The following is a 10,274-nucleotide window of genomic DNA, read 5'->3' on the forward strand; positions in this document are numbered from 1 at the left end:
AGACATACCATGGATGTTTGCTAAAGTAAACAGATACATATGCATATATCATGTTTCTTTTTCTCATAGATTAAAACTCCTACATGGCAGTGACCAAACACCATATTTGTGTTACTGCATCATATTGTCTAGATCAGTTCTTTTCAGAGTGGTGACTGAAAACTGAAAATAATGGAAAGGAAAATGACAAATTTAAAAATCCAGAGTTATAGTGGCATTTTAAAAACATCAAATATTTTTAAAATGTACACAAATAGCCCTAGCTGGTTTGACCCAGTGTATACAGCATCGGTCTGTGAACTGAAGGGTCCCGGGTTTGATTCCGGCCAAGGGCACATGCCCAGGTTGTGGGTTCCGTCCCCAGTGGGAGGGCTAGGAAGGGGGCAGTCCATTAGTGGGAGGGGGAAGGGGGCAGTCCATTGGTGATTCTCTCTCATCATTGATGTTTCTAGCTCTCTATCCCTCTCCCTTCCTCTTTGAAATAATCAAAAACATTTGAAAAAAAGAAATGATCTCTGAACTGAAATCATCTCCAGAATGAGAGGCCCACATAATGGATGAAAAACAAATGAATTTCAGATCATTGAGTACATAGAGGAAAGTTACTAAAAATCTTCCAGAGAGAAAACGCAGGTCACATGAAAAGGAGCAAAGGTCAGAGTGGTACCATGCTCCTCAGCCATACTGGAAGACAGTGGAGGAATGCTTTCAAATTATTACCTATAATTTTAGGAATTAGCCAAAATTGTGAATTCACTAAAGTAAGCACATTTTCAGATGTATGAAATCTTATTTTTTTTTAAAGTATATGAAATCTTGAAAATTTTACTTCCTACCCATCTATCCTTTCTCAGGAAACTACTGGAGGATGTGGTGCACCAAAACGAGAGAATAAACTAAGAAACAGGAAGACATGTGGTCCTAGAAACAGGATATTCAACATAGGTGAGAAATGAAGAGAATCCCCAAGATGATGACGAAGGGAAATCCTAGGGTGACAGACGGCCTGGCTTAGAGAGTGATCAGTCAGGATTGGGGCAGGAGGACAGAAGGCACCAGAATGGATGTCCCCAAGAAATAAAATGAGATGAATAGAGGAAAAATGTACACTTTTGGTGATAGTGGAGAATAAATTCATTATAGGGACATGGAAAACTAAACAAATAAAAACCAATTTGTTATTAATAATTCTAAAAAATTGATTTTTTTAATAAACTGAAAAAGAAAGAAAGCTTAATTATAGAAGACTAAATAACTTGGCTGTGCATGGTATTTATGGAGGCATAATTATGTAAACAGAGTATATGGATGGATCTCCACTAATCCCAGCATTCCTGGGCTTGCTCCTTGCAGTCTGCATTCCAGCCAGCAGGGGCTGGCTCTCTGTTCTAACTATTCTGGGTTTCTTTTGGTTAAACAGGAATTGATTTAATTACATTCTATTGGAAAATTAATACATTAAGAAATTGTTGAATTAAAATATCAATAAGAAAAATGGGTCTAAGCAAAAGGCTGTGGACAAAACTACACACACACACTTTATCCCCCCATTTTTGTACTAAACACCTGTAAAAGATTGTCTGAAGCTTTAAACTTGTGTTCTGCTAACTAATTTGAGAACTTTGATTTACCCAAACTATATATACCCAACCTTCATCCTCTTATGGGGAAGTTAAGTTGTGTATATTTGAATCCAGCATATGTTAGATTGACCCTTACCACATTATATTGCAAGTTTTTTGTGTTTGTTTTTTTTTTCTAGTTCCGTTTTCTTTTTATTCACTAGCCTGTACTCAGTTCAAGGGCAAGTTCTTGTTTTTTCCCTCTGCAAGGTTCTGGCACCTAACACAGACAGACCTTGGCTCTCCTCTCCTTTCTCCTCTCCTCTCCTCTCCTCTCCTCTCCTCTCCTCTCCTCTCCTCTCCTCTCCTCTCCTCTCCTCTCCTCTCCTCTCCTCTCCTCTCCTAGTCTATTCAGAGCACTGCTTATAGATATATTTCATTGTAAGTTGCTCTCTTTTCCTTTCCACTCTATAGTAAGGGACAATTTAGTCTTTCCATCTTCTTCATCCTCTTTTAAAGCAAGTGGCACAGCTGGTATAGCTGCAAAAAAGATAACTTTTTATTCTATTGCTTAGCTTTGCTATATACAAATATGCAATACAATTGCTTCTTAGCTAACCCATGCAAAAGTCATTTTCATCCATTACTTCTAGAGTACTTATTACTACTAAGTCTAAAATAAACCTATGCTACTCTTTGTTACAGACAGAATCTCTAGGAAAATCTGATGGTACATATAATATTGTCTTCTCCTAAAAGGAGAATATATGCACTCCTATGTTCATTGCAGTGTTATTTGCCTTCAGCTCTTTGCCTCAGTTGACTACAAATAAAACCTGTTCAATTGAGCTCTTTTAATATACAGACACATTAAAAACAACTTAAAAGCTTCATCCTGTGAATAAATAAAAAGTATAATCTTAGCAGCCTGTAAATGTAAGCTACACTTGAGAAACTTCAAAATGTGAGGCATGGCAGTGTCTAAATATTAAGCTTCAGGAGATTTTAGGAAGCCTGTATTCAGTACATAGAAAAGGATTATAGTAAAACAAATAATGGCTCATGTTCCGTTAAAGTCAGCAGATGGGGGTTCAACCTTGGACCCAGTTTGGTCCTGTAATCCATTGATCCAATGACTTTTTCACTGACAATCAACACTCCCCTATTCACACTTCCCTCATAAGAGCATGTTTCCCTGGCCATTATGATCATTATCCTTTTGCATAAAACCTCAACCGCCTTACCTTTTTCTTGATTTGTGATACTAGCCTGGCAACCCCCAGCCTGTTTTAAAGCCATTTCTCTGCCTATTACACAGATTTACAGCTCATTTGTCCTTCAGAAAAACACACAACTGCTAACTTCATCTCACTTTAAATAACCCCCCAGTAGCCTCAGGAGTGTTCCTAATACTTCCCAGCATGCTCATCTAGTTTCTAAGATCCTCTCACTGAAACCCTCTCACAATTCAGCTCCAACACATTACCCTGATCCTCATACTCAACTGATCTCCAGATTTTCAGGTGGTAGTTTGCTCTGAGATTTAAGTTCTCTGTAGTTTCCAGGAAAAGTCACTGATTTTCCATTTTTCCAGGTTTTTCTTGTTATAAGGATAGAACTGATGACTCCCAAGCTCTTTATAGGTTAGACATAAAATTTAACAAATCCTCTAAATATACTTTTCTGTATGAACTTTGAAATATTTTAGTATTGTACAAAGCACCCTCAGCACTTCCAACACTATAGTAGGTTTTATCTGTATGGATGTCCTACAAGAAACGTTGTGCTTGCTGCTTGCCTCCAGCTACTATTTGTTTCCACAGAAGAAACAAGAGAGACAGAGGGATGCCAAAGAGAGTATGGATATGAAGACTTAAATGGTTGCTATTTATGATTGAGAATAATTTTAAATATTCCTTTTTAGATTAATAAAATTTTATAATTAAAAAGGGACATAATCTAACCACCTTATTTTGTAAATAAATAAACTTGAACCCATAAAGATGTCTGTATCTTTAGTATAATCTGCAATGTCTTGGAAACTAATTTATTATATTAACTCTGGTGACAATGAACTAAAACACCTCCAAACAATGAATATTTTGCCCAATTTTACCTTTACAATAAGAACCAACCAGTACACTTTAAACTACGTAGAAAAAATCTTTTATCCCTTTCAGGTATTATCATTATTATGACTTAGGTTTTTCAAGCAGCATTTCAAGTAGTGTAATTAATCAGAAACCACACACATAAAATGGTTAACAATGGAAGCCTTAGAATTCTAAAGTAAGCATGTGGGAAATCATAGGACATTTTAGAATGTTTAGGGTTTTGAAATCCTGTTATACTTGGTCTCCAGCTGTACCTCGAAAGTGCCTCCTTTTCATAGTGAGTTGTACACAGCAGGAAAGCTAGCCAAGGAAGGATTTAATAAGCACAAATGAGGCTGTTCTGCAAGCATTACAAACAATCACTGCTTCTCCCCTATGTTTTCAGTTTATTCTCAGAGTTTTAAACATTTGTTAAATAGCAACTGAGCCTTTGATCACTGATTTCCAACCAATCAGAAAGTACACAGCGTTAGCCTTTAAACCAAGACTTTTGCCACATCACCTTCAGCTCTTCGCCTTAGTTGACTACAAATGATTGACTTTCATGTTGTGACAAATGGCTTTGGTTATTAGTGCTTTTCTTCTTTTTCTGCTTACAGTTTATTTTATAATTACAGATATTATCTTTCTTTGATCTGCTCTCTAACTTTTTTCTCTAACATCTTTGAAAGGATATATGTGAAGAAAAAGAAAACTGTCATCTCTATGCTTACAGATACTAGGGAAGATATTTTTTTATTTGACAATTTTATGTTACAAATAATAAAACAATTTACAGTTTTTGGGAAATCTAGAAATCTGTTAATTTAGAAATCTAAAAATTTCTGTTTTTGAAAGGTAAAACTTTAAGTAAATTAAGAGAAATTATATACATAAAATCTCAAAAATAAATGAATCTTACCTAAGAAAAGAAGAGGAAGCATCAATAATGATTGTTTGTCCATTATAAACTTTGAGAAAAGAATAAGGAACTCTTGTGCACTGTTAGTGGGAATGCATATGAATGCAACCATTGTGGAAATAAGTATGGAATTAGCTCAAAAAATTAAAAATGAAACTGCCTTATGACCCAGGTGTTCCATTTCTGAGAATTTATCCAAAGAAACCCACAACACTAATTTGAAAGAATATATGCACTCCTATGTTCATCGCAGTGTTATTTAAAATATCCAACATTTGGAAACAGCCCAAATGTCCATCAATAGATGAGTGGGTAAAAAAGTTGTGGTACATTTACACCATGGAATGCTATACAGCAGTAAAAAAGAAGAATCTTTTATCCTTTGAGACAGCATGAAGGGACCTGGAGAGTATTATGCTAAGCAAAATAAGCCAGTCAGAGAAAGACTAGTATCACATGATCACACATATGTGGAATCTAGTGAACAAAATAAACTGATAAACAAAATAGATCCAGAGACAGAGAAGCATGGAACAGACTGTGGAATCTCAGAGGGAAGACAGGGGAGGATGGGTGGGTGGGAGGAGAACAATGAAAGAACTTGTATACATATATGCATAACCCATGGACACAGACAATAGGGTGGTGAAGGCCTGGGGCAGGTGGTGAGGGCAGGCTAAAAGAGGTCAATGGGGGAAAATAGGGACATATGTAATACTTTCAACAATAAAGATTTTTTTTAAAGCAAAAAAAAAAGCTGTGGTACATTTACACAATGGGATACTACTGGGCTATAAAAAAGAAGGAAATTTTACCCTTTGCCACAGCAGAGATGGACCTGGAGAGCATTATGCTAAGTGAAATAAACCAGTCAGAGAAAGATATGCACCATATGATATGACTTATACATGGGATTTAATGAACAAACTGAACTAACAAGCAAAATAGAAACAGACTTATAGATAGCAGGTTGACAGCTGTTGGTGGATGGAGGGGTGGGATTGGGTGGGAGAGCGGAGGGATTGTGAAAAAAAGAAAAAAGAGAGAAAAAAACCTCACGGACATGGACTAGAGTGTGGTGATTGCTGAGGGGAGGGAGAGTGGAAGGAGGTAGAGGAGGGTTTAGCGGGATAAATGGTGATTAATGGAAACTTGACAGGGGGTGGTGAACACACAATACAGTGTACAGATGAGGTACTGTAGAATTGTACACCTGAAATCTATAGAATTTTGTTAACCAGTGTCACCCCAATAAATTCAATAAAAAGGAAAAAAAGCCTGGGGAGGGTCTCAGGGAGTTGAAAAATTTTTGGTTTGCTAATATGTTACTGAGAATGTTTTATCTGTATTCATCAGGGAGGCTGGTGTGTAGGTTTCTTTTCCCGTAGTTCTTATCTGGCTTTAGTAACAAAGCAGGGCTGGCCTCATAAAATGAGTTTGGGACTGTTCCCTACTCTTCAGGTTTTTTTGGAAGAGTTTGAGAAGGATTGGTATTAATTCCTTAAATAGTTGATAGAATTCACTAATGAAAACATCTAGATCTGGATTTTATTTGTTGGGAGGTTTTGATTACTGTTTCAATATCCTTACTAATAATTGGTTTGGAATTGATATTTCTTCATGATTCAATGTTGATTTTTTGTATATTTTTAGAAATTTATCCATTTCTTCTAGATTATTTGTTGGCATACAGTTGATAAGTAATTTCTTATGATCCTTAGTATTTTGTGTTATCAGTAGACCAGCTTTTAGTTTCATTGATCTTTTCCATTGTCTTTCTAGTCTCTATTTAATGTAATTCTACTGTGATCTTTGTTTTTTCCAAGTCCATGGAATGTACAATACCAAGGGTAAACTCTAATGTAAATGATGGTCTTTGGGTAATGATCTGTTCACAGGTTTATCAATTGTAATAGTTGTACTACTCTTGTGGGGGGTGTTGATAATGGAGGAGCTATGCACATATGGACATAGGTTGTATATGGGAAATCTCTGTATCTGTCTTTTAATTTTGCTGTGAATTTAAACTGCTCTAAAAATTAGGTCTTTTAAAAAATTAATGTTTTCAAAAAAGCTAATCAGAAAAATTCTATTAACAGTGATCACCTCAAGGGAAGGGAACAGGATGCTGGGAGACAAGAGAGGAAAGGAAATTACTATTTACTTCTGTGAAAAGGAACTTTTGTAGCTTATTAATTTTATTATGTCGACTTATTCAAAATAATATTTGCATAATAATTTTAAGGTAAGCACAACATGGTTCATATAGGAAAAGGAAATATAAGAAAAACCTACTCTATTCATTGGCCAAGAATGTCCTCCTGAATGTTCATTATTAAACTTAATGAAATAATTCTTAAGAAAATATCCAGTATGGTGTATAATCTTTCTTTCTCTCTTTGGTTACTATCTAACAAAGTCTGGTGACACTTTGGGAAAAAATTGCCATCCTTTCTGGATACTTCGGTGAGGCAGGCATTTAGGACTTTTCTCTGTTAGAGGTGCCTGTAGGCCAAGTATGAGGAAGCTTGTGAAAGTGTAGAAATGGTGGGCAAATCTCTCATGGTATTACCATATACTTACTTTTTCTTTCAATTTAAACTTTTCTTTAAAATTAAGTAATAGTCTCTACTCCCATTCTATGGGAGGTCTTAGATGTTTTATGTGTGTGTGTGTGTATGTGTGTGTGTGTGTCTTAAAGAAATAATAAGTAAGAGCCCTCTGACCAAATGAGGGCTTTGCTAGCAGAATTGGAAGGCAGATTCAAGGATAAATACAGGCCAGATATTACAGTGAGGAAGTTCTGTTTCATAGTCCTTTGTTTTTAAATGGACTCTCAGCAATTACATGGTAAACCTATATTACAAGAGCAAGAAAACCATTACAGTAAATTTAGGAAAAAATAAATACATGGAAGATTATATTCACCAAATTAGATTTCCATATTATTGATGCTAATTATATGCAAGGCAAATTTATAAGTGACAACTGGCATTCTTTTCTCCAAATTACATTCCTCCAAAATTACATGAGTGTTAAACATTCTGTATTAGCCCTAATCTCTGCATGAATAAAATGAATCTCAAATGTGGTATAACTTGCTGTGTCTAACTTTGTGTGTGTTGTTGTTGTTTTTTATTTTAACTTAACAATTTCTGCCCTTGATTTGTGGGCAGATCAATAAAAAAGCAAGTGTTTACATTGAAAGTGCAGAAATTTTTTCATAGGCTATTTCATAAAAGACTATAAGAATGTTGGTATCATTCCATTTTTATTATTTACTAGCTAATAAAAGAATATTTTAATTAAGATATGGAATCTTAAAAAGATTCTAAGCATTGATAGAGATCTATACAATGCAAAATTTTCTAACCGTCCCACAAAATCTCTAAATAGAAAAACACACATTTAAATAAAAACAAACCTTTACCTGATTTAAAAATGTAAGGTCAGTATCGCTTCCTTCTGACTTCGTATTCAAACAAGAACACCTACTACAATGTCACACAGCACAGTCCATGCCATAAAGCCGGAAGTCTGAAGCTAAAAAACAATCTGCAATACTATAGTCAAGTATTTGCCTCACATGGACATGTTCTGAAGGCCTAACACTGAAGAGAAATATATGATACTGAGCTTATTGATATGTAATTTTATTTCTAGCTACTTTTATCTTATTTTTCTCATGCATAGCTCCACCCTCTGTCATAAGCACAAACCTGATGGAACTCAAATAAGAGTTTAACGCTATCTCCATTGGAAAACTAAACTCTCAAGGTGCAGATTAGAAGAAAGCATTTCCAGAGATGGTTTTAGCACTGCTACTTCCCTACAGCTGGTCTTAGTTCATAGAAAAATCAATGAAACATTTTCTGCAGGTTAACCTAGAGGCCATGACATAAATTCATCTCTGGATTATCAAACTTTTAGCTTCAATGCACCCCTCAAAAATAGTAGGAAGAAAAAACATATACTTAACTATAAAATGAAAACAGTACCTCTTCCTCCAAAAGAAAGCTAAAGTGCTGTGAGGGCTATAAACAATCCATTCATTTTGCCAGAGATGGGTTGAAGAGAGCCTGCATTGCAGAAGTATTAAGAAAAATTCAAGTAGAATTTATTGAGAATTGAATAGCAGTGCTTTCTGCTGGGAAGCACATGCCATACTTTCAAGTTTAGCCTTGAGATAGTACAACCATTGTCACACAGCACTGGCTTTGCAAAGTGTCCAAGTAGAATGCAGAAAAATATTATTCTGATGGAAACCTATTCTGAGATGAAACAGAGCTGGATCGTTTACTATAATACTTTCAGTAATATGAGTTTTGTAATTAACCTTAACTTAAAAAAATTCTTTAGAATCTACAGCTCTGGTTTGTCTAGATTAATGTTCTTCTCAATATTAAACAATGATTTAGCAAAAGTTTAATAAAGTATAATGAAGTTTGGATAGGATTTTTTTTATTGTCTCAGAGATATTTGTCTGAGGCTCCAATTCTCAGCTCTATGGATGATGAGTTTCCGTATTTCTAGGCCACACCTCTTCAAGGTTTGCTAAGAGATATCAAAAAATAGTCTAGCTACCACTGTGCAGCATACTAAAAGAAGGGCAGAGATTCACTGAGGAGAAAAAGTAATTCTTTTAAGGAATTAGTGAGAGTTGAAAGGACAGGGTAATATTCCCTCATCTGCTTCAAGTCAGGTAAAATGAGCATCAAGAGAATTCCTTGAAGAGACTATGACAGTGGTGGTATAGGGTTGGCTTGATTTCCAGAGGGGAGACCAGAATTGTCTTTCCAGTTGAACATTTGCTAGTCTGTAGAAACAGATCTGACACTGTTAGGACACCATCACTGACCACAATGAATGGATATTTGGTAAACTTTTTATCATCCTCTGGTGTTTGGTCAGGACCCAGAGATTTGGCCTTAACTCTCCTCTGAAGTCTCAAAGAGAGAGGCTGACTGTAACTACCTATAGAATAGGACAAGAAAAGAGGAGTTGAGTGTGACCTAAGCTCCCTGGGTTACTAGGACAACAATGAATGAATTACTTTGGCATTTGCTCTTTGATATGTGTGTGTGTATCATATAGAGATTTGACCCAGAATATCTGCTTTCCTGGAGGTATAGTGCTGGAGGGCAGAAGTTTGGGAAGACATATAAAAAGTTATTTTAATATTACCTACAGCATGTAATATTTCAGTGCTGCAGTTCCCAAAGGAAGGTTCTTGAAATTACATGAAAAGGGGTCATATAAGAGAAACCAGAATCTGTACATGCTCCATATAGTGCTAGATAACATCAGCACAAAGCAAACATCAGCACAAAGGAATTTGACTTTCTATCTAATTCACCCTCACTCTTACCCTACAGAAGCCAGACATCCAGGGGAGGGGAGAAGCAAGTATAATGAGGAGAACAAATAGAACAGACCATGCCCCATCTCCTACTGCTATTCTGGGAATTCTAAGGGTGGCTTATATTTGAATTGAATTTGTTAGGAGTTTTAAAAAACTGAAAGGAAACTGTTCTAATAGCTGAAGATGAATAGGAATTTTGGGAAATATGCTTGAGACCTTGACAAAGAATAGAGAAGAGAAATTTAGGAAACTGGGTTTGAAGTCCATGGTGGAAACCCAGCTATTTCCATATTGCATCCAACTGAGAATACATACTTTGTTTTATAATTACTCAG

The 10,274-nt window shown here is 35.7% G+C and overlaps 1 long non-coding RNA gene across 1 annotated transcript; it reads left to right on the forward strand.

The window, feature by feature from the left end:
* The first annotated feature begins 590 nt into the window (after positions 1-590).
* On the forward strand, positions 591-1,205 carry LOC106726984. The gene is made up of 2 exons (XR_001363135.1): positions 591-761; positions 855-1,205. It is a non-coding gene; the product is annotated as an uncharacterized LOC106726984 (long non-coding RNA).
* The last annotated feature ends 9,069 nt before the right edge of the window (positions 1,206-10,274 follow it).

This window comes from Myotis brandtii, unplaced genomic scaffold (assembly GCF_000412655.1).
Source record: "Myotis brandtii unplaced genomic scaffold, ASM41265v1 scaffold344, whole genome shotgun sequence".
In the NCBI taxonomy this organism is placed as follows: domain Eukaryota; kingdom Metazoa; phylum Chordata; class Mammalia; order Chiroptera; family Vespertilionidae; genus Myotis; species Myotis brandtii.